The sequence below is a fragment of the Etheostoma spectabile genome, chromosome 3 (genome assembly GCF_008692095.1).
Source record: "Etheostoma spectabile isolate EspeVRDwgs_2016 chromosome 3, UIUC_Espe_1.0, whole genome shotgun sequence".
In the NCBI taxonomy this organism is placed as follows: domain Eukaryota; kingdom Metazoa; phylum Chordata; class Actinopteri; order Perciformes; family Percidae; genus Etheostoma; species Etheostoma spectabile.
Genome location: NC_045735.1, coordinates 23,870,940 through 23,876,629, shown reverse-complemented (window position 1 = coordinate 23,876,629; position 5,690 = coordinate 23,870,940). Strand labels below are relative to the sequence as shown.

At 39.8% G+C, this 5,690-nt stretch overlaps 1 long non-coding RNA gene across 1 annotated transcript in view; it reads right to left on the bottom strand.

Moving 5' to 3' along the window:
* Positions 1 to 259: 259 nt before the first annotated feature.
* Positions 260 to 5,690, bottom strand: part of LOC116683032 (uncharacterized) — a 14,097-nt gene continuing 8,666 nt past the window's right edge. The window contains exons 3-4 of the long non-coding RNA XR_004330507.1: positions 992 to 997; positions 260 to 467 (exon numbers count right to left, since the gene is read on the bottom strand). This is a non-coding gene — a long non-coding RNA (uncharacterized LOC116683032). The remainder of the gene's footprint in view (positions 468 to 991; positions 998 to 5,690) is intronic.

Genomic DNA, 5,690 nt, shown 5'->3' with positions numbered 1-5,690 from the left:
CTGGCACCTGTACGTTACTACACACTACACTTGGCACACACAACCGGACTGACTAAAAGACCGGTAGGACAATAGTTTACATAAGTAGCCTATTCCCATGAGTTGTAATATTTGAACTTGAGAAATTCGAAAGCCAATCAGTGTTTAGAGTCTCCTGATGTCCTACAGTTGTTGAAGCAGGGAGGAACAATTTACACATTACTGTAGCTGTCTGTGGCACCTAGAGCTCTATAGAACCTTACTATTTGGAGAAAGACCAGACAAAAAGAAGCTTTCTTTGGAAAAAGTAAGCAGATACGTTTGATTACCGGATAAATTCTGAAATTACATGTATGTTGTCTTGTTGATGGAGCAGCTCCAATGTTAGTACAGCCCTGAACAATCCAAACTCCATTCAGAAAACAAGCATTTTAAAAATGGTTTACTTGTCGTCTTGCGGACAGACTTGATCAAGTATGACCATCCGTCTAAATCCTAACACCAATTTATTGTAATGCAGTAAAGCATTTCTTGTGTATTTATTTCTATTAAATACATCCAGCAGTTGAAATGAAATGGTTATGTGACAAATCATAGCAAAATTCAAGTAAGCACATTTTAAACAATTTCTTTTCAACCCTGCTAACACAAATTCAGTAAATACCATAGCCAGCTGTTGATATTGTGCTATTCCTCAGAGATCCAAAATTTTCCGCAAAATGCAGTTTTGCTTATGGATCAAAAGTGCATTCAGAGACATCTCTTCGACAGACCCAACCTAAGGAGACATTTTATAGAAATACTGTAATAGAAATATTAGTGAAGTCTCTCACTGGTGAGGAAAATGATGAATGTACACATAAAGTAAAATAGTAATATATTGCTTTTTGTGTACATTAATCACTTAAGACATAGCACCAGATGATCAAGGCGTGGGCCAGCAAACACAAGCAGAAACAAAATCTCACGTGGTACCTTAGAACACCCGCACAGCTTCAATCTAACTACGGACAACTTTCTGCATGTCTTTTGACTTCACTTTTAAACTTGGACAGCCGACTATACTCTGCAACTCTAGACAGACCTTTATCCGCATCTGTCTGACCTATTTTTTCCACATTCAACTATCACTGCCACAAATGTGTACTATCCATTTTATGAAGTGCAGGGTGCATACATTCCCAGCCACAGCCCAGTGTCCTTTGCTTTTCAAACTTTTAACCTTTTTTAAAACATATCTCATCTTAAATCATGCATGACTGTACCTTCGCCAGTCACAGTCGGGGCAAATGGGTAACTGAAGCACACCTGTGTCTGCTCTATTTTTCTTTCCCCTCTTTCATCTTTCCATCGTGTACGCTCTTTCAGTGTGTATTAATGACGTTAACCAAAGTGCTTTCTTCCTTCCCACTCTAATCTTCTATCTCGGTTCCATATGATTATCTCTCTCTCTCCCTCCCTCTCTCTCCCTCTCTCCCTCTCTCTCTCTCTCTCTCTCTCTCTCTCTGCTAAGTTTCCATCCACTCGTCAATCAAATTAGCTGGCATTCTGTAAAAAACCTAATGCGAATAAAGATGGTGAAAGTGTTTCCATCCAATGGCTTTAAAGAGAATAAAAACCTGTGTAATGACGTCACATGCTGTTTTGCAATCAAATTGGTATAGTGAATTGATTTCAGAAATTTTAATGTGTTTCCGTTCATTTTCGACACTGAATCGCACAACATTCAAGCAAACACTTGCGAACAAAGTTTTTCCAGACAAAATGGGTCGCGCCGTCTACCGATATTGCAGAAGTTGTAATAGTGCTTATGTGCCAGCTGATAGCGACCTATTAAGCTATAATAAGAAAACAACAACGCCATCTACACACCGTTACAATGACGCAGATCCAACTTGACTTTTATTTTCCCTCCGGGACCGCTGTGAGACAACTCTTTTTTTGAGACATGTCTTGCTGTTTGAGTGCCTTCCATTTACTCCAGAGGACGTCCCATGGCTTGTCCTAACCTTTGTTGGCCATTTACTTTGCAGGTTCCTGCTAAATTAAATTCACAAAGTTTCTTGTCTCCTCGTTCATCCACTTACATCGGTCTTTGTTGACACCCGCCATGTGTGCAAATAGCGGAAATATTGGGCGGTAATTAACTAAAACTTCGTTTTGTGGCGAGTTGCAACAATAAAAAGATCTAAAGCTTAAATGCAATTCATTATTTTTCGGCAAATAACATTTCCATCAGCGTTTATCGCATAAGCCGTATATCAATCAAGATGAAATCTGATGAGACCAAACGTATTTCCTTTAAGTTGATATATTTTTACTGTTTCCAAAGGGGATTTTTCATTTGATATCACTTAATTTGGATAAAAACGTGTGGATGGAAACATAGCTTGTGTCTAGTCATGCGGCTGACAACAAACCTGTGCTTATTGCCGATGGTTTTTGTCCCTTCTTCTCTTTTGCTCTCCCTCTTTACTTCTTTCCATCAACCCGCTCCTTTATTTTTACCCTTTATCTTCTCTTTCCTTGACTTTCACCCCACACCTAATTTTCTTCCCTCTGCCGTTATGTGACCCGTTGTGCGGTTAACAGTAAAGGCAAGCGGGGTAATTGCTGCCCACCAGGTGACTCACATGGTTCACTGAGTCTCTGACTTGCCCCGGCCGAGCTCAGATACACACACACAGACACGGCAAAGACTCACAGGCTTTCATCTCCCATCCATGGAGTGCATTCATACCAGTTAGTATATCAACAAAACAAAAACAGGGAGAAATGAGCATGGCTCCCTCACAGTAGGACACAAGTTATTGTGGTTTTTAAGCATTGTTATGTCGGCTTGTGTAAGCTGAGTTGTCGCATGGGCAATTATTTTTTTTGTACGCCCATAACCTACAGTATGAGCCAAGGATTTCTATGTTCTTCATTCATTGATAACATAGTGTACCATGTGTAGAAAAAAAAAACACCCTGTGTGTATGACATGAGAAGCCCTTATCCCCCAACACACACAAGTATGGATTTCCCTTCAAGGTAAAATCAAAATCCATGTGACGAATAAAAAATTCTCAACACAAAAACGGTCCCAACACACAGACCAGGGCGGGAAATTAACTTTTTTGCCCACCAGCCATGGCATGTGGATACCCAATTTTACCAGCCATATAGATTTTTTACCAGCCACTTTTTCCGGAATTCAAATTAATAAAAAGTACACTAGCATATTTTGAATTGCTTCAGTACATTATTTTGTATTATTAATACTTATTTTAATAATATAAGCAAATAAAAAATGATGGGAAAAAAAAATCAAAGCCTTTATTGCCACACTCTGCTACTGGGGTCCCATCTTTGCCAGCTGTTTGGTAGTGGACTTACTGATTACTGATATGAGACTTGAATGACTCGTGGTCTTTTATTGCCACTCATTTAAGGTTAGTTGTTCCTCTAACAACAAATTGTTTGCATTTTCTGAAGACAAGTAGGTTCGATAGTAAGGAGGCCTACAATGCATGGACCAGCCATCTGTAAGGTAGGCTATAGGGTTATCCCGATGGACGATATCATATCATCGCCACCATCGTGATGACGCCCTCCACCCTGTCAGACACATGCTAATTCTAGTGGACGGGACATTGACAACTGCGTCGATCTTAAACTAGCAAAGACAATTGCGTCGGGCTTTGCGCTGTGCTGCCCCTTAAGTGGAAGCTTCTTTCCCAGATCAAACATTTCCAGATCACGGAACTCTGATTGAGACTAGACTTTACGGCACTGTAGTTAAGTGGAAGTAGGTAAAGTTGTAATTTACTGCCTCTATCAGCGGCAGCATGTAATACTGTCTTCTTCCAGAGGGCATTTAAATGTACGTCTGATCAACTGCCAATCTAGGAGACATCGCCTAACCCTAGTAGGCTAACCATTCCCTCGTTTTCCCTTCACCAAAATGTGCCACTTGTTCAAAAAGTACCTTCTCTTTTTCTTTACTTCGCCCTCAACAGTTGCTACTGCTGACTCCGCGACGGGCCTCTTAGCACCGGGAATAGTTTGCCACATTTTTTAAACTGATGTCACGGGCTAGTGCTGAAAACCACTCCACCCGCCACTGTGGCTGGTTTACAAGGCAAAGTCACCCGCCACTTTGAAAAAGTACCCGCCCTTGGCTGGTGCTAATTTCCCACCCTGACAGAGAAAACTAAATCTTGGCGCTTGCATGTACACACATCACTCATGTAGGGTAAACACACACCTTAAGGAAGGTGTGTTGAAAGCGAAGCCTGAGCAGCCGTGTGGGCTGCAGAAAGTGTTATCAGCATCAGACAGTTCGAGTTCCAGATAATTGAAAGGAGTTGTGGAATCTGTCTCACTATGTCAAACCACCACACACAAACAGAAACACAAACACACACACATACACACACTTCGGAAAACCAGCTTCAATTACTTGTCTTTGCCCTCTCATATTATACAGCTCTTTAGCTATCAAAATGTATTCCACTGCACTGCAAATGAATGATAAACAATTGTTAAATACTGTAAAAAGTGGTTATGCCATTGCCAAGAATACACAGTGATATGATCCTGCTAGTTTTGCTCGTGATGCAAGAAGTGTTGTCACATAGAAATAACAGTTTTAAAATAAACTGATTTTAAATGTGAAGGTGGAAAACGGTATTCAGCTTTTCTCATTGTCTCATCTGCTGAGATTTGTTGCCTCCGCTGTTCCCACTGTTTTGGTCTCTTTCCTTTGCGTGTATCTCTTTTAGGAAAGAAAAGTGTTGTCACTCAAACACTGTTCTCAAGTACCTTGCTCTTGTGTTTTCCTCTGCTGAACCGGTCTAAATTGTTATTAGAAAAATGTGGCTGAAAAACGATTTGGGCACAAAGTTCAAACCCTTCCTGCTTCTTGAACTACATTAAGTGCCTCTGCCAGAATTTCTGCTTCAGAACTTCCCCTGGGTTTCACTTTATATTGTTTGACTACCAAACAGTGGAAATCTTTGGATCTTTGCCCCTGTACCAGATGTTTTGAGAAGAAGCAGTTGTGCGGAGAATAAATAGAGCAATGTGAGATTTACTTAAATTGGTGAGTAAAACTTGACAACAGTCTATTTCTTCACACATCACGCATACATTTGCAAATTTGCCTTCCCAGAATCAGAGCGGCACAAAATCGGAGTGATGGTATTTCAGAGTGTGTGCAGAATTACCACACAATAAACCACAAGAGGGTATTTTTTTAAAGTGATTTTACAACTGCTAAGAGCTGTCCGTAGGCTCTGCAGTGAGAAACCCTCAGTTATTCTAAAATCACTTTAGTAATGCCTGAAGTGGAATATTGCTTTTTACGTAACAAAGGTTACAAATAATAATGCATAAAAAGAGTCATGTTCAATTCATGTTTTTTGCTTTTAATCCATAAAAAACTGAATTAAATTATTTTAGGGCTGCACGATTATGGCCAAAATGATAATCACAATTTTTTTTCATCAATATTGAGATCACGATTAATTATCCAGATTATTTTTTGATTTTAACCAAAACAATTTTTTTTGTCAAAGGCTATTTGTATCTGCTTTCACATCCATATTTTGCTACATTTCTGCTAATACATCCATATTGTGCATCCATATTGTGCTACATTTGTCTTATGTTAAAGTTGTATGTTGTATGCACGCACGCACACGCACACGCACACACACACACACACA